General features: G+C 40.1%; 1 protein-coding gene across 1 annotated transcript in view; it reads right to left on the bottom strand.

Annotated features, from left to right (window-relative positions):
• Positions 1-27,328, bottom strand: part of FOXO3 (forkhead box O3) — a 117,943-nt gene that overhangs the window by 17,522 nt on the left and 73,093 nt on the right. The window lies entirely within an intron of this gene.

Raw genomic sequence — 27,328 nt, 5'->3', positions numbered from 1 at the left:
TCTTATGGTCCCCTCCCCCACTAGTATAGAGGCAGCATCTACCTTTTCTTTTTTTTTTTTTTTTTTTCCTTTTTGTCTTTTTTCGTGTCCGGCAACGGATCACAACCCTCGGTGTTATGCCCACACCTCGCTCAGCCAGTGAGTGGGAACTGGTCTGTATGTGGGATCCGAACCCTTGGCGGGAGCGCCGCCGCACTCCCATGCGGCGCACTGTAGCAGTGCGCCACTGGGCCAGCCCCATACCTTTTCTTAACTACTTCTAGTAACTCAGAAATGGTGTGAATTTTTTACCTATCCTTTCTAAGATTCCATCTTGTCCTGCCACAATTTCATGCCTTATTATATAACATTTGGCAGATATGAGGAAAAGAAATGGTAGAGCAAGTTTTACTGGGTTTATAAAAGAAGTAGGCAAGTCTCTTATTCAAAATAATTTAAATTATTTATATAGATACAATGGGCTGAAGCATAGTAACTTTGTTCCAAAGAGTAAAGTATGAAAACAGGAAAAAAGAGTAACTTTACAGTGGAGAAACCTGACAAACACTGTTTCAGCCGGGTGATCAAGGTCAACATCAACAGAGATAAGCCATGTTCAAAGTATGTATCCTTGATGTGACATGATGGAAAAAGTACCTTCTTCTGTGGTCTGCCTTCCAAAACCCATAACCCCCAGTCTAATCATGTGAAAAACAACAGACAAATCCCAATTAAGGGACATTTACAAAAGGCCTGTTGAGTACTCCTCAAATGTCATAGCCAAGAGGAAAATAAGGAGCATGATAGCTAAATGTAATATGGTGTGCAGAACAGAAAAAGTCATTAGGTCATAATGAAGGAAATCTGAATAAAAATAATAATGTATCAATATTGGTTCATAAGTAGTGACAAACATACCATACTGTAAGATTTTAACAATAGGGGAACCTTGATATTGGGTATATGGGACCTCAGTACTATCTTTGCAATGTTTCTTTAAATCTAAAACTGTTCTTAAATAAAAGTTTTACTAAAAAAAAAATTAGGGCAAAATACCCTCAAAACCCTAATGACTGCACCCATCTTGCAAGAACCCTCCTCATGGCTTGGTAGATATGCTCAGTTGACAGGGATGACCCAAATTCAGTTCTGTCTTTGCCAGTGACCAACCATGTGACTTGAACAAATAATTTTTTTTTTTTTTTTTTTTTTGTCTTTTTTTTTTTTTTTTTTTCCGTGTCCGGCAACAGATCGCAACCCTCAGTGTCGCCCCCGTCCCGGACCGGGACCGGCAACGGGATCGCAACCCTCGGCGTTGCCCCCGCGCCTCACTCAGCCAGTGAGCGGGAACCGGTCCGCATGTGGGATCCGAACCCTCGGCGGGAGCGCCGCCGCACTTCCCAAGCGGCGCACTAGCGTAGTGCGCCACCGGGCCGGCCCCTTGAACAAATAATTTAATCTGTTCACCAACAACTGCAGTTCCCCATCTTTATTTTGGCCACAATAACATTCCAGCTACCCCTCCCTGGCAGGGATGATGTAAGCATGATATGTGATAATACACATCGGAAGCTATGAAGTTAGGGTATTCTCACTATTATAAAGCACAGAGTCCAAGGAGGAGAGAGCTCACGTCTGGGGCAGGCTCACTGTAACCTGTAAAATGCCACATCATGCGCAGTAAAAAAGAGGATTTGATGGTGCACAACTAGAACAGCACCTGCAGGCCAGATGAGTTTTTATTTGCAAGTTCAAGATAAAAGGTATTGCCTGATGCTGTATGAACAATCTTAAAAGCTACCGTATTTTTTTAAAAATTGGCAATCACCAACTGTATTTATGTAAAAGATACAAATACATGTGTTCCACCAGAATGTTTTTAAAACACAGAAGTCAGCAGTATTTTGCTATAAGTAAATAACTCAAAATACTCAAAGTGCTTTGCATGTACGTTCCCATGAAAGAAGAACTGCAGTTCAGGTTGGGCAATGAGCATTAGCAATTGTGGGTCATAAATTGGCATTTCTACAGGTGCCACAAAGATGCATTTGAGAGAAGAAAATAGGCAACATGCTGAGCATCTGATAAAACAAATGTTACCCAAGAGACTACATATCCTCCTTTCCTTTTATGGTTTTTAAAAAAAATAATGGCATCTCTACTAATGGTTCAGAAATTACAATTCTTTAAAAAGTAAAACACCTTCTCTATGAAATAGGTATGGGATAGTGCGCCGCTTGGGAAGCGCGGCGGCGCTCCCACCCGAGGGTTCGGATCCCACATACAGATCGGTTCCCGCTCACTGGCTGAGCGAGGCGCGGGAGCAACACCGAGGGTTGCAATCCCGTTGCCGGTCCCCGGTCTGGTACGGGGGCAACACTGAGGGTTGCAATCCGTTGCCGGACACGGAAAAAAGACAAAAAAAAAAAAAGAAATAGGTATGAAGCATGCTCTTAACATGCACTCTGCAGCGTTCAGAAAGCGGGCAAGTGCCAGGTGTTTCTACTATTGAGTACTCAGATGACTAGATATATTAAATAAAAACTTAAACTCAAATTTCTGGGTGAAAAAAAATAGAGGTTCTGAGGCTATGTGGGGCACTGTGGACACCTGTGCCAGCCCTGGCCAGCCCCCTTTGCTCTAGATTCTGGAAAAAGTTCACACCAACACCCAGAATTAACAAGAATGACCAATCGTAAGTATCTAGCTATCCCCCCTTAAAAAAGCATTCAGGGGGGAATATTTTTTTTAAATGTAAATTTTAGTTTCACCAATTCCTGAGAAAAAGGATGAAATATTCTATAGAACTCCAAAATGCCCCATATGGATTTTCTGATGGCAATCTATTATTATGACTCTAACTTCCAACAACGTATGTGTATAATTTTATATAATTACAAGTGACAGTTAGTTAAAATTTGGAGACAGATATTAAGCGGCATGTGGTTAAGGGGCTGGAAGAGCCACATCCAGGACTACAACCATGGGTGTCAGGACAGGGAAGGACTGTGGAGACTGTCCACCCATCAGGATACTGAATTGCAAGGGTAAAGAAATGAGGGTCTGCCAGATTACAGCACTATCCATTACTAAGCCATAGATTTTAGATTCACTGTCTGTGAACCTTATAACAAACCTGCAGAGTTAGTATATCAGTGTCCTAATTGTATACATGAAGACTCAGGCTGAGAAATATTTAATAACTCAACACAAAGTCCCATAGCTAGCATCTATAAAAACTAAATCTGAAATTGGGTTTCCCAACTCTAATCTGATGCTTTTTCTACAATCCTTCACAGACCTGTCACCAAATTATTTTGAAGTCACCATTTAATCTATTCATGCTAACAGCTAAAGAAAGAAACACCTAAAGAAACAAGCATTTAAGAAAGAAGAGAGATACAAAATTACAATCTTATTGTAATTTCGTTTATGAAATAGGGGAATAACTTGGTGGATCCTTCCTAAAATATTTTAAAAGGACTTTTTTAAAAAAAGTCTGTCTTTCAGAAAAGCAAACTTGAAAGTGCAAGCTCACTCTACAGCACATGCTTGTCTTAAGAAAGGCAGATAGCATAGCATTCATTTTAATGAGGGTCAGTGGTTACCACACAAACCAATGTTACATAGCCTTAGATTCTGAATCAAAGCCCAACTTATTAAATGAGTGATTAGTTTCAGTGTCCAGTCTTTGCTTGACTCTCATTTTAGAGGGTTATTAGTAGCAGAATACATTCCCGGAGGCTTATTACATACAGAATGCTTAGACAGGTTTTTCTAGTTTCCTTCCTAAGACACACAAAAATTGTGCCACCATCATCCTCATAGTCCCCTATCTCAGCAGCCTTCTAGTCTTACAGGCTGGCCAGCCATCCATTTATAAAATCCATAATCTGAACGTGGGACACTGACAAAGGCCAATGAATATGGCTCAGCTGTCCAATTCTAGATCAAATGCTCCTTCACCCTGCCAAGGTCAGATGCCAGAAATGCAATCTATTGTTTTCCTCGCAGGTCATGATTCTAATTACTGGCTTTCCTACCTAAATTCTGGTGAAGGTGGAAAGATAAATAAATAAATGCCAGACAAAACACCAGAAGTGCAACGCTTCTTCACACCTTCCCTGATACCAAAAGTTAAAGGTGATATGTTTTCTGTAAGATTTCAAAGGGCCCTTTTCCCACCTCAATCCTAGGAAAATAACCATTAAAAATATTCCATGTTATCTCGGTTGGTTAGAGGGAGGTGTTAGTAACATCAAGGTCCAGGGTTTGATCCCTGTTACCGGCCAGCTGCAAAAAAGAAAAAAAAAAATTCTATGGTTTTCTACTAATTCATATAGTATCTTACTGAATAGTCTACATTTCTAAGATTCTACATTACTTTTGGCATTGGGAGCTAAAGGTAAAGAAGGAATTGTTTGATAGAACTGAAATGATTTTTCTAATCACATCCAAATACACATTTTGAAATACCTGTGAGGCAGGACAACGTTAACTGACCAAAGAATTAGGGATGTGCTTTCCTTAAGGCTAAGGTGATAAGATACATACTACCAACCAGGACTCCTATAGCTCAGGCCATCTGTCATCACGTTTACTTACTAAAGGAGACAAGAAGCTATGATGAACTCAACCCAAAACCATGTGAATAGTTCAGGTTATTTACATCCACTACGTACTTTAGAAATCAAGATTCTGATAAATTACAAGAAAGCAAACATTTAGCTTTGGAGACAAATATACCAGTTTTCCCCCCAACTTGGGCCCAAAGATTTAGAGAACCCTTCAAACAGCTCTATCACAATGTATCTGAAGAGAGAGCAGAGATAAGAATACTCTCCATCTCACTGTTATGTCAATCTTTTTTATTAAATGATTTACACCCAAGCAAGCCCCACAATGGGGCAGAAACCCATTAGGTGTAGTTAATTAGCAACAGGAATGGCAAATCTGTGTCCTGTGCAATTGCAGCTGCCATTAGTGGCACAAACCTTCAGGGAGGCATGTGCAGGAGGCGTGTGAAAGAGGTGGCATGATGGAATTCACATTTTGGGGTCATGCTGCCTGCTTCACGTGCGCCACTGCCTAGAGGTCCCTTTGCAAAAAATCAGCATTAAGATGACTCTACTTATCAGAATCTGGTAATTATTTTTCTTGCTATAATGAAGACAGTTTTCTATTGCAAGATACATTTATTGCTAATGCTAAAGTGTCTATGATCCCTACGTATATGCCAATTGGTGGTGAAGACAGATGGACCCAAAACAGATTAGATTAGGTGTCAGAGAGAAGCTGCCCGAAATGAAAAAGTATTCTACCAATAATTTACAAACTGGATAATACACACAAGCAATTTAAGGTGCCCAATGGCAGGAGGCAATGTGATGCTGAAGAAAGACCAAAGTCTTTGACGTCAGCCAGATCTGTTCTAGAATCCTCGTTCTGGCATTTGCCTATGACCTTGGGCAACTGACTTAACCTCAGCTGCCCCTTTGGTAAAATGGGGATAAAAGCACTATCTCTAGGATCTTTGGAGAGATCAAATGAAGCTCTGCATGAAAACAACTCAGCAGAGTGCCAAGCACAAAAGCAGCTCTCAAAAACTGCTAGATCCCACATGCGGAAGCAGTGACATCACAAAGGTGAACTTACTGTTTTCCGAGCATCATATACTTTAAGCCAAAGGTGAAAGGGCGGCTCCTTCCAGGAAAGTATTTCAAACTTTTTAAAGTATTTCAGAGGTGCTGTACCAGTCAGGAGTAACTGGTAATTTCTTAACTGTCGCTGCCCTATGTCCGCTTCAGCCCCTTCCAAATGTTTACCTTGTGGAGACTGTCCACTAACCCAGACACCAGCTGCATGTGCTTCCCCTGGAACACAGAGAGGTTTTTGTCTGGAAGCAACATGTGGTATCAATTTATCTTTCTCAGCAACAGCAACAAGAAATCTACTCATTTTAAAAATAAAAAGGGAGTTGTGTAATTTAACCCTTAAAAGACCCTGCTCTTTAAAAAAAAATAAAAGACACCCCTCATTTTTCTTTTTTCTTTTCTTTTTTGGGGAGTGAGGGGGTGAGGGAGCTGTCTAGAGAGCAGCATGGTTGTCAACTCTGGAGCCAGGCCCACTACCCACCAGGCAGGTTGTAGGCATATCCTAGTACTTACAAGGGATTTCGAGAAGCACTGCAAAGGACTGCCTTTAATTACAGTGCTTATCTACCTTTGTACAAGACCAGCATTTCAAATAGGACTCACTGCTTGACTTGTGGGCACTGACAATTCAGAATGAGGGTACCAGATACCTCAATTCTAATAAACACATCTGCTAAACCACAGATGACAAAGGTCGTTTGCACAGTCAATGGAAACCATGAATGAGACCCAGAAGTCTGGGTGCCACAGCAGAGAAAAGAGCCTCAGGAGAGGGCCTGCACAGATGCCTTTGGTTTATAATGACAGGCTCTTTCAAAGGCAGTTCTCTGGACTAGGCCCTTGATTTCTCTTCAGTAGTTCTTTGCCCTGGCTGCTATAAGAATCACCTGGGGAGACTTTAAACATTCACATCCCATTCCCAGAGATTCTGATTCAATTGGCATGGGTAAAGCGTGGGTATAGGTACATTTTTAAAACTCCCCAGATTATTCTGATGTGCAATCAGGGCCAAGAACCCCTGGAATTTCCCCCTTTCACTTCCATTTGCTGAGAATCTGATTCCAGACTAAAGATTCCTAGTCTTCCCAGGTCTGGCACAGGAATGTCCTTTAAATCCTGGTTTTCATCATTTACAAGATAAGGGTAAGAACTGGGGTCAGACATTATAGGTGTGATTGTATGTGCAGAGTAAAATGAAGAGTTAGAACAATCTGTCAGATAACTGAGACTCAGATCTGCTTTTTCTTAAAAAAATGATGAAGTAAGGAAGAATCCTTGACCTTACACTGCCATGTGGACTGTCACTTCATTCTGCCCTGTGATGCTTCTCCACCCAGCACGCATAAGCACAGACAGAAAAGAGAGCATGTGGACTTTCACAAAACCAGGAATTAATATATGCCAAAGAAGGAAGGGTGGCACAGTATCTAATCCCTGTAATTTTCTTAGACATTGCCACAGTCTAGTTTTTAGCTGCCTACTCTTTCCCACTAGATTTTATCTACTTTGCAACTAACATGTTGTTGTTCAAAAGCAAGTACAGAAAGTATGATAGCATGAAGCAGACTTGAAATCAGAAACAGTTATTATTTCATGTATAATATCAGCTACGATTGCCAAAGACAAGCCTTTGAGATCGAGAAGAAAACGTAAACAAACCTTCATATAAAGAACTGCACAATCAACCTTGATGTGTATAATAAGTTCCAGTCTAACTCCACTTAGTCTTGTCTAAAACTCATAAAAGTTTAAACCATTAGGGGATTTTTTTTAAATGATGTTCTAAAATAGATATTGTCGGGAACTTGGCTGAAAGATTAAATTTTCAGCTAGAAACAAGATTTCCTGTTAAATTTGCTGACAATAATCATCTACGCACAAAGATCTCCTCTGGAAACTAACATTTGTTTTAAAGTTTTCATGCAGTAAGCAAGTGACAGGTTCTGGTGTCTCATTAGGAGAAAAAAAAAAAAGTAATCACCTTGTGATAAGAATAATGAATCCATTTTCTATCCAAACACAAAGAGACACATGAGGCTTTCCTAGGGGAGGAAGGGCTGGGCAGACAACTATCCTGCCCCCCAAATGAAAAAAAAAAATCCTACATGGGAAGAAAGTTCTCTAAATAGCATGAAAAAGATAGCTACCACTATACTGCTGATACTTTTGCTGTTTTCAAAGTGTGGTTTTTAATTTTTAATTTTTTTTATTTAGCAATCTTCTTTTCCAGCTCTTCCACAGCTGTTTCTGCTCTTGGAGGGCAAGAGGGAACATTCCATTCCTCACAGCCAAACCTGCACTTCCGGCACACAGAGAACCCTGGCAGCCTTGCAACTTCTGCCCACGCCCACTCCCTGAAGCACCCTGCCCCTCCCACCAAACCCTCCCACTTCCAACCCTGTGTCCTTCTGCCCACAGACTGAGGAAGAAGCAGTTAAGGGCATGCAGTCAACGAAATGACAGTCCCTAGAGAGCAGGTTCAAGTTGCAGCATTTGGCTGCCCCTGCTCTTTCTCTAAGCTTCTCCCCTCATGTTATTGAATCCATTTCCCCTTACCACACAGGGCTCAGAAAACACATGCTACTGAAATTCCCTTTTAAGACCATGTACAGCTAGCCATACTAAATGGATTCCTCAAAGGGTTAAAAGCCATAAAGCTATAGAATACTCTTGACACTGACTCTGCAAAGTAGAACAGAAAGTTTTATTATTAACATAATATTCACCTAGATTTAAAAAATAATAAGGCTGCACCTTTCTCCAGTTTGAAAACTTCTCACGTGTAGAAATGGAGAGAATTGGAAATATGCACCCAGAATTCAGGAACACATCAGAGAGTTTAGAATTATTTTCATGACATGAGACAAGTGATCAGGGCAGGAAGCACAGTAAAAATATTAGGACTAGGGAAAATGGAGAGGGCTGTAAAACCCTCTTGTATTGTGAAACAAGCAGCCCAAACTTTATAGTGAAAGAAACTAAGGACCAAAGAGGTAGAGGGACATACCTGAATTCAATCAGCTAGTAAATGGCAACAGAGCTGAAACAAGCTCAGATATTCTGGTCTTGAGGTGTAAAAGTAATACCGCCCAGAAACAGAACATTAGTCCCAGTGTCTGGATTACCACATCAATTGAAGGGATAAAATGCAGGGAGTATAAAGGGTGGATAATTCATTCCTTCCTTCATCCATCCATCCATCTACCCATCCATCTTCAGTCTGCCCTGTTTTACAATTTGAGGAATAGAAGTCTGTTTCTTTTAACACAAATTGAGCTCCTTAAACCAGATACCATGTCTTACTGTAGCTTTATCACCTGCCATGGAGCAGTACATAGTAGGTGCTCAAAAACATTTTGTTTAATTAATGAATTAGTGGAAAGGGGGCAGGAGCCACAAAATAGACCTGAATTATTCTTTAAAATGAGATGTAATATGACATGAGACCAATGAATGGTCCTCATGTGAGTGAAGATGGAAGTAAGCTTCCATTACAAACTCTAAAGTAACATCTGGGTTGTTTTAAAATTGACAAGTCTCACCCTGGGTATTAACTTCAGTTATACAACCCAGTCTTCAAAAACATGACGATATATATTCTAATAAGTAGGCTTAAGGTTCTCTACACCAAGGGATGGTAAGAGGGGCAACATGAGTGTGTGGGCTCTTTGATGCAGCAGGCCTAAGCAGAAGGCGCAATCAGGTCCATCCAGGATGAAGAGCTGAGTCCCTCCCGCCTGTCTTGCAATGCTATGGGGCCACCATTACCTGGTAATGAGGTTGGCTCAGAGTCCTCAGAGACATACTCAAAGCCACAGACAACACACCCTGGTTCTAAGTCTCCTCCAAGCAAGCACATAAGTTAACAAGGGAAATCCAAAATACAGTCTACTTCACCTGCAATCTGAAGGAAATTAATGTATTTGGTGCCTAGCAGGGCCAATGCTCTGTGCTTGACAAACCTAATCTCATTTTATTTTCACAACAAGCCTGTTGGGAGGAAACTGAGGCGCAAAAAGGTTAAGCAACTCTTCTAGTGGGTGGTGGTGCTAGAAATCAAGCCTGGGGCTAACGCCAAAAGCAAAGCTCTCACCACAGCGCTGTGCGTGTCCCCTCTGATGCCACCAAACTGCCCAAGGAGGAAGGCACCACTACCAGGTAACCAAGGAACAGAAAGCTCTAATGACTACAAAATCTATGGAATTGAACATCATCCCTAGGATTACAAAAGGGAGGGAAAAGGGGGAAAAATGACAAGCAACGAAGCAAGCCTTGTTGGAACCAGATCTGCCCATCTGCTAATGCTAATGTTTTGGAAATGACAATTTTTCTCAGACACACTCCAACAAGGACACTACTGGCATGTCCTAATCTGAGCTGGGACCACCACTTTTGGGCAAGGACCAAACATGATTATAACCATAAACTGTTAAGTACCCTGCCTTCCTCAGTGGCACATCTGGTGGCTTCTGTGCTCAGGGAGAATTAAGCTGTGAGTCAAGCCAGTGCTACCTGGCTGTCCCTGGCAGTCCTATGCAGGCTCTTACAAAGCTGGCACCATGCTGTGGATCCTCAAGCCAGAGACACCAGGCAAATGTCTGCTATTTCCCTGAATCTTGCTATTATGAGGCTTAATCTGAAACAGGGACTCAGCTCTATACTATTTAAAACATGTAATTAGTTTATTATTGAGCCAGAAAAGATTAGCTTGTTTTAAAACTATGTGAGTCTTAAAATATGATGCCTTTTGCCTGCCAACTGACATGATCAGGATGCTTCTGTTTAACCTCAATCAAAAACTTTGGTAGAAAACTGCTTTAAGGTTACATATGCATGCTATTTTATTATTTGTCTTCTGGCATCAAAACCTACAGAAACAGAAATCACTCACAATGCAAGCACATTAAAGCGATCGATGTGGAGGTGCTGAGTGGGTGGGTTAAACAGTTTGAGAGTTTGACATCTGAAATCTAGGAAAACTGCTTTTCTCATCTTAGTTTACAATCCCTTCCTTCACATGAAATTTACCGGCCTTAGCATCACACATACAAACACAACTGTTTCCAGCTCTTCAGATGTTATGGCTCAGAAAAAATTCTTTTTTGTCTTGTTATTTCAAGAGCAGCCAATTTCTTTTTGGTAGTCGAATATATGCCAATGTGTGGGCACAGTCACACAGCTACGCATAGTCCCACACCCTGGAAAGACTGAGAGAGGTGGAGAAACATTTTTCAGCTAGGGAAGGAAAAGGTTTGGGCTAGCATTTAGAAAGCAGACAAGTGTATATGCATTTGGAAGCAGGCTATTTTCCAAGGGTCAGTGTAAATAACCCTAACAGTCAGCATAAATCAAGGTGTTACTGCTGAAAGAAGTAGAGAAAGTTAAGTAAATGCCACGTAACAGAATATCTCGTGTTGGCTACTGCAAACAAAACAATACCTGGACTTTTTCTTTATGGGGATGAAGAGTACCAACACAGTCAATTCTGCAAAATGACTCAGGCCAATAGCATCCTCTGCCCCCTCCACACCCTATGAAATCCAGCTAATAAAGAGCCTTCTGAGGAACTGCCTTCTCTAACCTCTAACCTCATCTGCACGTGTAGTATTTCCCTGTACTGGTTTTGCCAGATTTTTTTCTTGTTTAAAACCACAGGATGCAAAGTGGCTAATGACCAATATAATGATATTGCTAAATGCTGAGTTAATCAATCATTTATTACAAGATATGCCTGGGTGCCAATTACACACACAGAAGAGTACCAGACAGCTCAAAAATCCACATATAATGATCAAATAAGGAAAGGAAAGGACATTTCCACCGACTAAAGAACCAGGCACTCATTCCATTTTTCTGAAAATGTATCCACTGAGCCACTCAGATACTCATACATTTTAACTTAAAATCTAGGATGCTCCCAAATGTGCAAGTTAATATTAGCACTGCTCCCTACACTATGATGAATGAAGCAGGTTAAATGTGCATGAGATAAATCAGTTTTTCTAAAGACCATGACAGAAATGCAATATTTTAGTAATATTATCTGCTAGGCTCTAATCTGCTTCATGGGCACTGCTAGATAAGCTTGAAGGCACTTAGGAAACTGGCAACACCAGCATCAGTAGTGTAATATCGATCACCCCAAGGGGAGGAGGGATAATATTATCTGGCAAGGACAGTCACATAAGAGACTACAAAAGCTAAACATATAGTAGAAATAAAAATTCCTGTAACTGGGTACTCTAAAAGCTAAAAGACTTTAGGAGACAGTTCTTTCAGATCCTATTTATGGCTGAAAGAGGCTGGAGGAGACAGAAGGGTCTCAAGAATAAGGTCAGATAATCTTGGAGAGTTTGGAGTGAGCCCACTCTTCATTCAGCAGGTGACACAGTGCTCCAGGGCTCCCAGTCCCCACATACTAGCTGTCAGTGACTCTAAGACGATTCCTAAAGATGCAGGACCCTTGGCCTTATAACTACCTCCTTGGTTGTCTGACTTGGCAGGTTTAGCACTTAGGTTCTCTCCCTCAACTTCCTGCAGCCTGTTCTCTGGACCTCCTGATGCTTCTGACACTTTCCCCTTAGTCAGGCTGTTCATTTGCTACCAGGAACTGTGTGTGGGCTCATAGCACAACCAGGTACTAGGTCTTTCCCTGAGGCTTAACAAATCATTGTACTTATAGAGGCCACTGAGATTAATCCCTTCACATCAACACAAGGGAGGAAAATTACACAGAAACAGATGTTGCTGAGCCATTTTCAGGTTCACAGGTACCTTCAAGTAACATACTTCCAACTTTCTGGGGCATTATGTGGAATATTATTACCCTATATTATTAGCTATTTCTCCAGAAACAAGTTCATCGGGGTCTTTTAAACAGCTGTAAGCTCAGTACTCCAAAGTAAGAAAGACAGCTGAGGCCTGATGTTATATTTTGGATACAAATGGAAGTGAAAATTAACAAATGCATGCTGGGAGACAATCCCCCTGATCTCTAGTGTTTCTGCATGTCTTGCAAGCAAAAGTTCTAATGGCCCTTAAAAAGTACTAATGGACTATCTTTCAGTACTAATGGCCCTAAAAAAGCATTAATGGACTCTCTCTCGAGGATGCTTGCACAATGAACAGCCTTGAAAGATAGTGATAGTGTCTCCCTCAATGCTTACCGCCCACTACAAAATATGTAGGATCCCTAAACTCAGGATTCCTGCACAACCCACTACATGTGCAGGCAGCAACCTGGGCCCACTAGTTTCACCTTCATGGGACTTGGGGGCAAGGAGGAAACTGATGCACAATCTGCTATTGCTCATGCTGCTTGCTGTGCCATGAGTGAATAATAAATTCCTTTTCTCTGACCCAAGAGTCTTGTGGCCAGCAGGTTCAAATCTCAGACCCTTGCAGTTTTGACAGTTCATTGTTTTAGCTTATGAACTGCTGACATTTCCTTTACTACAAATGATGAAATTGGGCAACTCGTCTTCAGCCAACTTTCTTCTCTACCCCTACATAAATGAGAAATACAAGATAATGGGATGAAGAAGGAAAGGGGGGCCACCAGCAAGAGAGGCAGACACACATGGTTCTAGCACTTTGTTCTGACCTGGCTCTGCTGAGGACCCTTAAGGCTTTATGACAATAAGGCATTGGGGAGGGAGTGGGGAAAAAAGGAGCTCCCCAGATGGAGTCATTTTGCAGTGTTCCCTCTGCATCCATCACCATCTTTTTCAGCTGCTGCTCAATGTTGTGGTTTGCTTGTGAAGAGTAGAGTTGAGTGAGCAACAGGTTTAGGTGTACTTGTTCTTACCTTCCTCTTCTGGCAGACACAGGAGCAGACCACCTTATGTCTGCCCTTCCCCCTGTCTCTGACAACTGAGCTGTCCCATCTCAAGGCAGTCTTCATGGTAACATCTGTTGAGTTTCTGCAGGGTCCTGATCTCCATGATGGAGCCCTGGGCCATTCTCAGGGGGAAGAATTTCTCCTTTCTTCCTTGAGTTGTCTACAGGCTGCCCCCAATTTAACCTTGGTGGAAATGCTTTCAGGTCTCTCCCCTGCCACAGTGACTTTGTGGTTGTAATGTGTCATGTATGTAAAAACCTAGGGTTCCCTCCTCTTTCCACTTTAGCTCTTCCACATAAATTTTCTTCATTCTTTTGATGGTATTTAGCAGCTTTAGATCTACAACAAGGGAAACATTCTAGGCAGTTCCTGTGAACCAACAGCAAACACATGCTATACATACTTACATACTCTCTCCAATTACCGAAAGAAGAGTATTTTCTAGCTTATTAACTATGAACCAGGAGTCTTTGATATGAAATACAAAAGCCTTATAAGATTTCATACGCCTCACTTTTCACTACTGATTTAAGCCAGGCATGGTCTGGTACAAAGAAAATTGGTATTTTCTTTTCCCTTCCCTTTCCTTTTGGATAACCTACTTCCATTTTGGCAAACAGAGGAGTATATTTACTATGGTGTTCACATGCATTTACACATCCAATGTCTCTGGAATGATACTGGATTGTTGTCACATGGCCAAATAATGTACTCTTTGAGAAATAATTATCCATCAGAATGCTATAAAATGTGCCAGGAGTTCCATTCTGCTCACACTGTGTGGTATTTTGGCCGCCAAACACAAAAAGCTCTCTTTGGTTACTCCTTACATCAATCAGAAAATTATATTAATTTGCTGTGATTCTATTTGTGGACATGCATAGAAAAAAATGCAGACATACAGGAGATTAGGGTCAACTCACTCCACCTGGGCAGCAGGTCATCAGTACAGGCACTCTGGATACAACAAACTTTATAGAGCAACCCCAGTTTGGGCTAGGCAGCAAGGGCTGCAGAAATAAGGAAATAATAGCAACAACTTGCAAGTAATCAATTTTTAGTGCTTTCAGTCTAGGGCAGCTGCCAAAATAATTTGGCAAAAGCCTTCATTTTAAAACACCAACTTAAGCTACAGTGAAGTAGTCTTACTATAGTAAATAGGTTTTAGTTTGTCTAACTCTATATAATAGGTATAAAAATAGAGAAAAAAATAAGGTTTAAAATTTAGATACCATTTGGACATTTAAAGTATCCTGTGGCTTCTCTATGTTATCTTACAGCTCTCTTCTATGTGGTACTATGTTTAATGATAATTATTAAGATATTTCTTGTGGGGGGAAAAGGTGCATAAAATATGGAAAAGTCACATAAGATCATATAAGAAGTGGGAAGAGTTAAATAGCAAACATAAGCACATTTTAAAAAAAAATGTTGAAGATGCCTGGCACATGGAAGACTCTCAATAAATTTTCTTGAAAAGATAAATGAATTCCTCCTTTATTTTCTTTTTTGAACTAAACTATGCTAAGTAAGCTTAACATCTACAATAAAATGCAGGAAGTCTAGCACTAAAGAAGTAGACACTCTTTTTCCAGATTCTCTACCTCCAATGAAACCTACCTATCTTTAGTACTGAAAGGCTCAATAATAAAGTATCAGATTTAAATAAACTAGATTGTTTGCTATAAACTTCAGAAGCATTTAGAAGTTCAAAATGTGGGTAGAAAAAAAGTTTTATTAGAAGTTGTACTTGTGCTTCAAGTGGACTACACAATTCTGGTTTAGTAGTAGAGAACATTTTATTTTTAATTAAGATTCAGGAAAATAAACATTTGCATTGACTGGTAAAAGTGTTAAGTGGGTGTACATTTTTTAAAGGATTTTTTATCATATCTATCCATGTTAAAAATGCACATAACCTTTGACATAGTAGAACAAACTATTCTCTTACTCTTCCTTACTTACAAAATGCTAATTTTTGGCTGGGCCCAGGAAAAAACAAACTACATTTCCCAGCTTTCCTTAGTTAGGTGTGATCATATGACTTAGTTCTGGAAGTGGAATGACATGGAAGTGAAAGCGTTCCATGGAATTTGAGGAAGACTGTCTAAAGGCAGCTGACTCAGCTGAGCTCTGCCTTTCTTCTTCCTTTTGGCTTACACCTAGATGGACCACGAGGAGACCTGGAGGATGAGGATGAAGGCCACCTGCTTAGACAGGGGGCCGCAATTTAAAAGGAGACTGATTCTCAATCACTTTTTATAGTGGCCATATCAGCCTTAGATTTTTTTCACATGAGAATAAATCACTATTAAGTTTAGGTTTTCTGTTACACATAACCAAATCTGGTTCTAACTGATAGACCCAACAAATCTATTTTTAGAAATTAATCTTACTAATACACCCTTCTGCTTGTGTTATCTGTGTGTTTACACAAGTGTGCTCAACTTCTCTCAACACATAACCAAATCTGGTTCTAACTGATAGACCCAACAAATCTATTTTTAGAAATTAATCTTATTAATACACCCTTCTGCTTGTGTTATCTGTGTGTTTACACAAGTGTGCTCAACTTCTCTCAATTTCTGCATATTTTAGATTTATAACAAAAAGTTAATTATAAAATTCCAAGTATTAATAATGGCAATTAGGTTTCTGACCACATTAAGTAAGACAATACAATAGAAACACCTAGCAAGAAAAAACTTTATGTGCCTACCCCCCATCTAACTTGATGTATGTGTCATCAGGCACTTTGATTATGTGCTGGACACTGTCATCTTCCAATGTTACAGTCTGGCAGGCCTAGCAATAATTCTCCTGTCTCCAAAGTTTTACAAGCTCTGATGTGCAGACCACTAAGGATAGGAAATCAGCACATTTGCGAGGAAAGGGGCTATATATATTATGGGGCTATTAACACTTCCTGTTCTGGGTCAACCTGGATTTCAAAGAAAAGAGCACTTTTGGGTATTCAAGACATAAAAATGAAACATGGGAAAGATGGCTTGGAGACACATATGGTCTTAATTAAGTTCTACTGGAAATTAATTTTATGGTAACAAAATACATAAGGTTATTTCTACCAATCATGGGAATTATGCCTGGGCCACTGCCTTAGCAACAATTTTCACATAACTATAAGAAAACATCAACAGCCAGTGAGCACAAAATATCTACACCATACCACAATGTCATAACTTGGACAAAGACTTATGGTGTTCTGATTTTGGAGAAGTCATGAACACGAAATAAACAAAAAGTAAGGCAATCTCCATTCAAGTCCAGAGCATCAAATCCAAAAATAAAAATGCTATCCAATAAGAAAATTAATAGTCTTATATCTGAACATTATGGGCTGGTACCCAGTAAGAGTATTTTATCTTAATTCTATACTCCCACTGAACCAAACTGTGGTCAGTTATCCTTCCCTAAAATGAATTTTCAGAAGTCAGGAAATGAGTAAACAAAAAGCTGTCACAAAGCTCTTCAAATATTCTGAATAATGAACGCTATACAGGAATAAAACCTTTACTGCATTAATATACCACAGAACTGTTCCAATTTTCCCTGGATATTGAAAACACTGTCTATGAAAGCCTAGTAAATAGGACAGCATTACTAATGTTTATCTGTGCTACTGAGCTGCCTAATTTAGTCAATATGTAAGAAAGAACATGCTGGGAAAATAGCCCAAAGTACTGCTCGTTAGGTATGTACTTGCTGGGTTTTAGTCATCGAATCTGAAGACAGGGCCATCCCCAGGAGAAGAAAAAAAGATGGCTAATTTACTCAGAGGAAAGGAGGTTACTTAGTAACTGAAATTTTATACCCATTTTACTGATAAATGCTACATAGTTGCTCCCCTATGCCTGTGTGGGAAGAAAAACATTTATTTCAGAGTTTAAACTGTCCCTCTATTTCAGAGTTTAATATCGTTTAACACCTTCTTGCTATGCTATTGAGTCCACTCCTGATACTTCATAAATCAAACTGTAAAGTCTTGGCTCTCCGAAACTGACCCTGTGGCATCAACACTCCCTGCTAGAGGGTAAGGCCCCTGGACCAGCACTACCAACTACTTTGGTGTTTCCCATGAAACTCCTATCATAGAGCTGGGCACTCCATGGACACTCTTTTTCATTGAGCTGTTAACTGTACTAAAGGAAATTTTTAAAAGGAATAAAGCCCTCCAAATCACATTATATGTTTAATGAACTAATAACTGTTTCGGAAAGTAATTTAAGTTTATTAATATTTTTCCTTACATGTAAATGTTTCTATCTTCAAGTCTCAATTTCTTCTTGCTTAGGGATTTGCGCAGAACATCCAGGATGCTCCATCCTGATTGCTTCCCAGGCACTAACACCTGGCAGTAACTTTAGACTTCTAATCATTAACTTAGACGACTCTAAGGTTTGAGGTGACCATGGCACAATTCCATAGAAGACCTCAACTGACAGAGGTGGTAGATCTAGGTTGGCAGGTGGTAGAAGGAATAAAAACAAAGGTCCAGACCTTCCCCCACCCTCACCTGCACTGTCAGGGCTGGGGTGGTGTAGGAAGAACTGGAGGCGCCTTGCATACACACAAGTCATTCAAACAGGTTATTTACTGAGGTCCTTCCATGGACCCAGTGTACAAACATGATTGAACAGACATGGTCCCTGGTCTCATTTATGGATTTTATAATTTCATGGGGTAAGGGAGAGATAAGGGACAAACATTAATTAAAATAAATACATACATAATTAAAAATGCTGAAAAGTGCTCTAAAGGAAAACAAGAGGGTACCGTGAGAGAAAACAACGAGGTGGATTGGGTAGACCTAAGACTTATACTGGAAAATCAAGAAGGATCTAAGACCTGGCGGATGAGCAACCAAGTAACAAAAAGTCACCAGAATAGATGAATTTACCTAGAGAGAAAAATAGAGAAGAGAAAATCTGAGAGGTTCCCCTTGAAGTCATTCAACATGAAGTCAGGTAGAGGACAGGGACCAGACAAAGGAGAATGAACAGGAACCACCAGAAGGGAGGAGAGTGGTAGGTGGTAGAAGGAGATTATGGCCATGAGAACATAATGCTTCAGGAAGGAGAGAGCGGTCACCATGCAAAGATATAGAAAGAGGAGGAGGCTGAAGGGTATTGAATTTTGGCAACAAAGAGATGATCAGTGGTCACCCTGGCAACAGCAGTCTCAGGAGCACTAGGGGCAGAAGCCAGGGAAAATACCAGCAAGGGATCACTAATAATAGTAAAAAAGTTAACTAATTATATTCTAAAGTTAACTTATAAAAAGTTAACTTATTATATTCTAAGCACCATTCTAAGGGTTTTATATGCATTGTCTCTTTTAAGTCCTCACAACAATGGGGGTAACAGTGTCCTCATTTTACAGATGAGAAAACTGAAGCTTGCAGAAACTTCCCCAAGATGACATGGATAAGAACTCAAACTAGAAGAAAGAAAGAATCATAATAATACATTAAACTTTCAAAAAAGAGAGAAAGAGAACTGTGTTTATTAGAGGTGGGAAAGGGAGAGAGAGTGGGAAGGAGGGCTGGTGAGAAACTAGTTAAGGGTCACAAAGACTATGTTTTGTAAACACAAGTATACTAATTATCCTGATTTGATCACCACATATTGTACACATGTACTGATACTCAATTCTGTACCCCACAAATACATATAATCAATCAATCAATAAAAGAACTCAAGGGTCTGGCTCTAAAGCCTAAGCACAATGCAGTGAAGGCCTCCAGGGGTGAAAAGAACAGGACCCAGGGCTTACGGGCAGGGATGGCATTTCCCTGGCCCTCAATTCACATGCTGGCCTTTCCTAGCAGAGGACATGAGATGGGGCAAAATAATTCTACAGTCTCTACTGGTACACTGGTCAATGGCCACATGATCAATCCTCCTTCCATCTTACAAAAATACTATCTAGGGGCAGGTATATCCCAGAATGCATACTTTGATAATTTCCCACTTTCTTTTCCACTATTCATCAATGAGATCCCTGAAAATTATTTCATCTTAGAGATAATCTGAGGGGCAAACACAGCTGAACTCTGTGCTGAGGTCAGGTCTTCGTTCTTCCTTAACTTTCTGCAGTTCGGCTCTGGATGGTACCACTTTTAATTAGTGGGCACACCTGCTACAGGTTAGGCAAGGGCGAAGCAAAGCAAAACCCATGAATCATTCTTGCTGTCTGTCCTCTCTTCCTACAGTCTGGTCAGGAAGGAAAGTTGAGCAAACAGAAGAAACTGCTGGATGCCACTGAACAGTCCTCTTGTTCCACAATCAGGAACACAAACTAACAAAAAACAAAAAAGAATAGCAGTTGTTGAGCTTATTGTTTACATAGTAAAATTATAAGAATGAACTAAAAATGAAGTCATCCTCTGCAGAACAGCACTATGTAAAAACTGGTGTGGAATAAAATTACTCCTACTGTAAAGCTTTCCATATAAGTTACCAAAAGATGGGGAAATGAATTTGAAAATCTATTTTATGACTTTGTCTCTTTGGATTTCGAAGTGAAGAGCCCTTAGAAATTCTTTAGCTAGGAAGCTAAGATGTACTTATCAGACCATGTGAAATGCATATTATGTTCAGGATTCTTGCAAATGAGCTCAATCTGTATGCAAAGACCAGAAACAAACAAGCTGCAACAATAACAAAAACTGAAGTTGCATTAGTTGGGGATGAATTGACTTTATAGAACCACTAATTAGACTCAGTTGGACTGGGATCAGAGCATTCTACCTGTGTCTCTTCCAGCAATTGTCCAAAGTAATGCAAGTTAAGAGTTAAAATTATAGTCTCAGTGACAGTATGTAGAGGGCACCTACTGCCATACACAAATTATTCCAATTTTTCAAAGTCTTTTGTCATTTGCTAGCTTTGAACTGGGTGAGAGCTTCTGAACTTTTTGGTTTTCACTCTTTCCCTTGATTAGCAAAGTAATACATGTTTATTTCTAAAAATCTGGCAAGATTAGAAAAGCGTAAAGACTACAAAAAAAAAAAAAAAATCATGTACCCTCCAGATACAACCTTTGTCGATTTTGCTACTTATTTTCTAGTTTCTTGTTTATATGGCTGAGAACATCTTGCATGCTATCCTGATCTGCCCCCCCCCCAATTAGTGTTATATTACAAGCAGTTCCTCTTGTCAGTAAACTCTTTTAAGTATACTTCTTAAATTTTCACTGACCTGTGCCATTCATTGTTTAGTTGGGTACTGCTCTCAAAGTCTGAATTGATGTTCTATGTATTCTTGCATTCTTCTTCCTAAATTCCATGCAGAAATAAATATGCAGAATGTTCTTCCAGTTAACACATTTGTATGTACAGGTCTTAATACAAAGAGTAGCATTTGTATTCAACACAAAGTCTTTTTTAGCTAAAAAAGTTCTCCTTTATCAGCAAAACACAAGAGGGATTTTGAAGACAGAATGTTACCTGTTCTGTGTTTTGGGTGACAGCTCAGGCCCTACCACACACATCACACTTGAGGATACCTCTCACATACTCATATTTCAATGGCTGCATATGTACTCCTAACTGCTCACATCCAATCCTGCTTGCTATGGGGGCAACCAAGCCACTAAGAGAAGGACAAGACCCCAAAATGGAGTAAGGCGAGTTACAGCTTAAATTTGTATCAAGCAGTCATCATAATTCTGCCTGGTTGATAAGTTGAGCGTTGTTATCCTATTTGATGTCAGAGAAAAAAATGGCAGAGAGAAGTTGAGACAGAACTTTAGAACGGGAAGAGGCTTTAGAGCTCACCTGACCCAATGGTTTTCAAACTGTTTATGGAACCAAGAGGTTCTTTAGGGATCTAGTCTGGAGAAGTAGACCAACTCACCAAAATTCAACATGTTCCACCCCACTCAGATCACTGCTGTGGTCCTCTGCATTTGGAAGCAGGTGTCCCATTTTTAATAACAGAATTGTTTTACATGGTGCTTTGCCGTTTTGAACTAGTCTCTATTTCAAGGTGTATGGTTTTCTGTTTGAAGCTGCTCTTCCAAGTAGACTGGGAACTCGGAGACCAAGGAATACATTTTCTACTCTTTCTGCACCTCAGAGCAATTGACATAGTTTACATACAAGGTGGTGTTAGTAAATATTTAGAAAGTAAAATCCACAGCTAAGCAATAGGATCAACCAGGACCACAATGTATTGACCATCCAAGTTTTGTCCTCTTAAAATAAGAGTGGCTCTGGCTGGAAGGCCCAGAGCCTCTTCCCCCAGCACCAGTCTTCCCTCAGGGCCCCAAAGCCCCTGTGAAGACTGTGGCGTTTCTCAGGACTGCATTTAAACATCACTGCTCCACACCACACCTTTATACTCCCTGTCCCACTCATCTCAAAACACCACATAGATGTGTGCAGGGGATACATATAAGCATGCCTATAATGACATTACTGGAAATGTGGGAAACAGGGTAAAACGTTACTTATATCCCAGCTACCCTAACTTAACCATTGTTGACAATGATACATTTTTGTTTTCATTTTTCTTCTGTTTGTTTTGCAAATTTGAAAACATAACTTTCTGTCCTATTCAACTGACTTGACATTGGATATGTATTTACTTAAAACATTAAATTTATTAATACTTGTGAGGATTCCAGGGTGTTCTTTTTGATAAATGGCTACCTTCTGAAGTATGTTGCAAAATTTGAACATTTTAATCATGAAGTAAGAAAAAAATTTGAATGAGGATAACATTAGCTATAGGGGAAGAAGACAGAAAAGGGAAAGAGGCAGAAAAGGGGAAGAGGAAAGAACACACTGCTGACTTTCAGGTGGGGAGAAAAATCCAGGGGAAAGAGAGAGAGATGCTAAGGAAATTCTTGGCAGAAATAATCTTACCGAGCCACAACTCTAGAAAAAAAACTATATCTATCTTTATCAGGAGTCTGATATGTATAACCAACCCATACAGACTTAACTCATCTAGTACACTTTTATTTATACATCCATGAAAACATTCAGAGGCTAATTACACCATATTGACCAGCTTTGCTCCCCACTATTCTGGGGGAGGATCAAGGGCTGGATTTAGACACTTTTAAGTCTGTACATGGAAGCAGGACTCTAGGACAAAACCCTCTGCCTACTTTCTAGGCTGGTTTCTGGCTTTCTAACTTTGTGTTCCATATTGTGTCACTAGACCAAGCAGCACCTCAAGAAACTGCTGATTCACATGTTCACATATGGAACTCAATCTTAAATGCATAACTATTTTTTCAAGTGGGGCTAAACTAGCCAAACAATGAAGGAAGACAAAAGTAGGTAACTAAAACAACAAAAACCTGTTATATGTGTTTCTCCTTTAATACCTCAATTTATTTTTTGCCAACTTTAGGGAAAACTTTATTAAGGGAAGACATAAAGTTGTAAACTGAAATAAAGGACAAAGGCAACTGTGGCAGAACCCTGCCCAACACCCCCAAACACTCTCCCTTTGTAGAAGTATGCTTCCCCCACAAGTTCATTCCTGCACGGTGAAGAGATCTGCAGATCCATCTGCAGGGCTTGCTTATCCGCAGCAGCTGGGATTTACATAGAGGTGGCTCAATGGGACTCCCTAGGAGGAAACTGCAGAGCTGCACAAGTCACAAATTCTTCCAGGGAATACAAATAAAGCTGCATGGGCACAGAACACGAAGTGAGTCCAACGCTCTCATCAGGGGCTGCCAGCCTGGATGGTTTTGCTTCCTATGGTTTCTCACCTGGCATGTACCAAAGGGAGGCCCCTTCTTGGGTGGTGAGTTCACTCCTCACAAATGTCCAGTGTACCCTAGAGACCTTCATCCCACTTCCCAGGATGCACAGTGGTGAAGGGTTGGTCTGTTCTAGTCACCTCCTCACTCAGAATCTAGGATATTAGCACACAAGCACTAAAAAAATCAGGGTCTCTGAGATACTTTGTCTCCTGCCTCATCCATGACCACCATCACCATGCCCCCAACATGGCCTTGACACAGGTCTGCCCTATTAGCAGAATGTTTAACTTGTAAGGCATGCTGGGTTCATCCTTCCCTGCTGCTATATGAGCATGTGAAAGTGATCTCCTGTAGAGAGGTCTGGTGAATAAACACAAAGAAGTGAACATCTTACATCCACACTTCCTGAGACATCACATTAACACCTTTATGCGTACATACCGCACAAGCTCACTACCCCCAACATCTACAGATATACGGTCACACACAGAGTGGGACTTGGGCACAAGGACCACCCCAATTTCTGGGTCTTCCTCTCCAGAAGCAGGGTGGAGGCATGGAGGAGCTAGTCACATTTTGGAAGCAGCCCATGAACCCATCCCTCAGAACAATCCATCTTCTCTCCCCCCAAACAGAGAAGGCTTGCCTCCTTAGCTGAGGGGTGACACAGCTTAATCCAACACAGATAATCAATCAGGAGTAGAAATAGCTTTCTTTTGTCTGAGACATCTCATCAAAGGAACCAAAAGCTATGCTTTCTAAAAATCTTCCTTTTACTTGTCTGTAAACACCCCAGTCATTGTAACTAACTCATCCTCCATGACCCAGCCGAATCCCTCTGATAAAAGCAGTAGGTCAGCACGTTCCAGAAAACACTAATTCTGCTCTATTTCACTGCCTTTAATTCTGACTGCCTTCCTGCCATCTCCCTTGACCCATGAGGGCTTCTCTCCCATTCCACAACTGTGAGAGTGCTGAGTGCTGGCCATTTCACCACTCCAGCTGCAAGGTGAAATGCCACGGTAAGATGGGCTTCTCTAACAGAAAGGGGAGACACTTGTCAGCGCCTCCTGTAATTCAGCTCTTGATGTGTCTAACAAAACTTCTAGTTATGAAATCAGCATTTTATTACTATTTTTACTTAATAAATTTTAAACAGACCAAAAAAATTACATGGAATATAACAAACACCCATGTACCCCCCCTGCTCAACTTTAGCAAACCTTCGTATTTTGCCACATTTGCTTCAAATAAATTTTTAATAATTTTTTTTAAAGATATAGGTGAAACACCCCGTGTATTCCCTGCTCATTCCATTTCTCTTCCATCTTCCTCACAGGCAGCCTCCATCCTAAAGTTAGTATTTATTATATTTATAAAAATTTAATTTTTGCTACATAAGTATCTATTACATAAAAAATACATAATACTGTTTTAAAACTGCATAAATGGCATCCCACTGCTTATACTGTTATACAACTTGCATGTTTTGCTCAATTAAAAAAAAACTTTTTCTTATGGAAAGTTTCAAACATATGCAAAAGTAGAAAGAATGTTATAATGACCCCCATATACCCAGCATCCAGCCTCATGGCCAATCTTAGATCTATATATTGGTTATTTTATCTATCATCCCCTAGCCACTGACCCTCGTCTGGCCCCACAATCACTCTGAAACAAATCTCATACATGCAAACACTTTAAAGGTTGAGTTTCTATTGGAGCTGGCTTTTTTCCTAAAGAGAAGCCATGGCAGAAGGGGGGAAAAAATCCCAACACACAACCTCAACCACACTAGGAATTAACAGTTCAAATCATTAACAGATGGAGCCAATAAGGAATGCCAGCTGTGGTTAGGCCCAGTGGTCTGAGCATGAGCTTCTCCTTCCCAGTGGCTTTGGTGCAGGGAGGAAGTCATCCCTGAACCTTTCCATTGCCCACTACACCTCTATCCCAGCTCAGTCTTATCCCTGAATACTTGAACCACACAAGATAATACCCTTTTGCCACCAAAGAGAAACCCCATCCTCAGCCTCCTTCATGTACTCAATACCCGAACTGTTTCTCTACATAACCTTATACGGACACATGTAATAGCAGTTGCTAATGTTTACCTAGTGCTTTCTTCGTACCAGGCATTTTTTTTTCATGCCTTACCTTGCACAATTAACTCATTTTATTGTTACTATTTATTTTTGAAGGGGGGGGGGGTGCCTGGCCGGTACAGGGATGTGAAAAACAGCCATCATTATTTTGGTAATTAACTCATTTTATAGTTGAGAAAACTGAAGCACAGAGGAGTTCAGTAATTCTCCCATGGTCAAATAGAGTAACTCCCCCAAGGTCAAATAGCTAATAAATGGAAACATGTACTGCACCCAGGTGGACTGGATTCAGGGCCCACACTGCCTCCTTAGCAAAAAAGACCCATTCCAGTAGAAATGTAAAAAAGCTATATATACTTGCTGGATGTTTTGGAGGCAATGAAAAACTCCGCTAGCAAGTATGTGATAAAAATCTGAGTGACAGAGCCAGACTTAGGGCTGTCTGAGGACTGCTCTGGGCAGTTGGTTCTCAGCTCTTTGATATTCAACTTTTCCTTTTAAGAGCTTGCAATGAAATTGACTTCTGTGTAAGAGAAGTAAAAAACAGTACAAAGGTAGACAAAAACCATTCATTAGTCCAGCTTCTCCCCTCAACTTTACCCTTAATAGCTACTTATAACAGAAAACCGAAAAAGAGCAGATCATGCTATTAATGCCTGAAAACACATGACCATCCTTCATCTTGAGAATGTGGTATCACCATCTCAAAGAGCTCATTGTACTGCATGCACAAAAGCAGGCAGAATTATAATGACCTAAGTATTTGACCTTCAGGCAGTAAATGCATCAAAGCTTGGTTCCCTAACCATTTTTGGGCATTTATAATATAAATTGGTTTTTAAGGAAGAAATGTCATCTTTCTTTTATGAACAAAATCAAGAATTTTACTCAGTAGCTTTTTAGGCTGTATATAACTTAAATGTTATTTTCTTTATAATAAACATAAAATCTTTTTGAAAAAATCAGCAGATAAGATAAACCCTTCTCATCTATTTGCCAATAACACTTCCCCCCCCTTCCCACACCCTCTGTTCTCTCTACTGCAGGAGCCAAAGTTCCTTACTCAAGGATTTTTCACTGTGATCACAATGTTTACTTGCAATTTCTAAAGGAAAATAAACACTATTGCCCCAATGTTTCACTTTAATTCAGTTCAATATTTATTGAACTAAATGCTGAAATATAACAGTGAACAAGATACTCAGAGAGCATTTTACTTTGAATATAGAGAGGAATTCTCTTTTTTGCTTAAATTACTGGCTTATGAACCCTCAACTGAGAGGACATCATCCATCTGAAATTTTAGTTTCTTATGGGGAAGAAAAATTTACAAGGGGTGGTGATTGGGTAGAGAAGAGACAGGTAAAAAAAGACTGTAAAATGCTAACATGCTATTTTATAGGTTTAAAAACAGTTTTATAAAGCACACATAAACCATTTTAAAGCTCCAATATATTCTTGGTAAAGTGTAAACCTCTCCATAACATCCCTCCAAAAGAAGGGAAAAAAATACTAACGTGTCCACTAGAAAGTTGAAGTTTTCTACACTGTACTCCATTTCCATACTCTACATTTACATAAGTCAGGCATGATGACCTGGAGAAACAGAGATGGGCAGCACCAGTGGACCACCAGTTCAAATATGGGTCAGCGTTCTCTTCTACTGTGAACTTCATTTGCCATTGGTATGTCTCACTGACTAGATATGGGAAGTTATAGGAGTTTCTGCAGGTCCTGTCCTGACTAAGGTGCACTAAAAGCCATATGAAGCCATGTTATGGTAAGTTGAATAATGCAATGCGCAGTGAGCTAGGGAAAGAGAAAAATTACTCAAGAAACAATTGTATGGAATAAATCTAGGTGCAGAAAAGAGCATGGTTGCTATTGTATGGGAAAGTATTATGTTTCTGTACTAACTTTTTCAGAGTGCTAAAATTTCAAAGGCTTCTTAGGCAATCTCTCATAAATGCAGAAGTATCCCACCAACTGGCTAACTGTTTACC

Source organism: Galeopterus variegatus, unplaced genomic scaffold, assembly GCF_000696425.1.
Source record: "Galeopterus variegatus unplaced genomic scaffold, G_variegatus-3.0.2 Scaffold2247, whole genome shotgun sequence".
In the NCBI taxonomy this organism is placed as follows: domain Eukaryota; kingdom Metazoa; phylum Chordata; class Mammalia; order Dermoptera; family Cynocephalidae; genus Galeopterus; species Galeopterus variegatus.
This window is presented reverse-complemented; position numbering and strand designations above follow the sequence as displayed.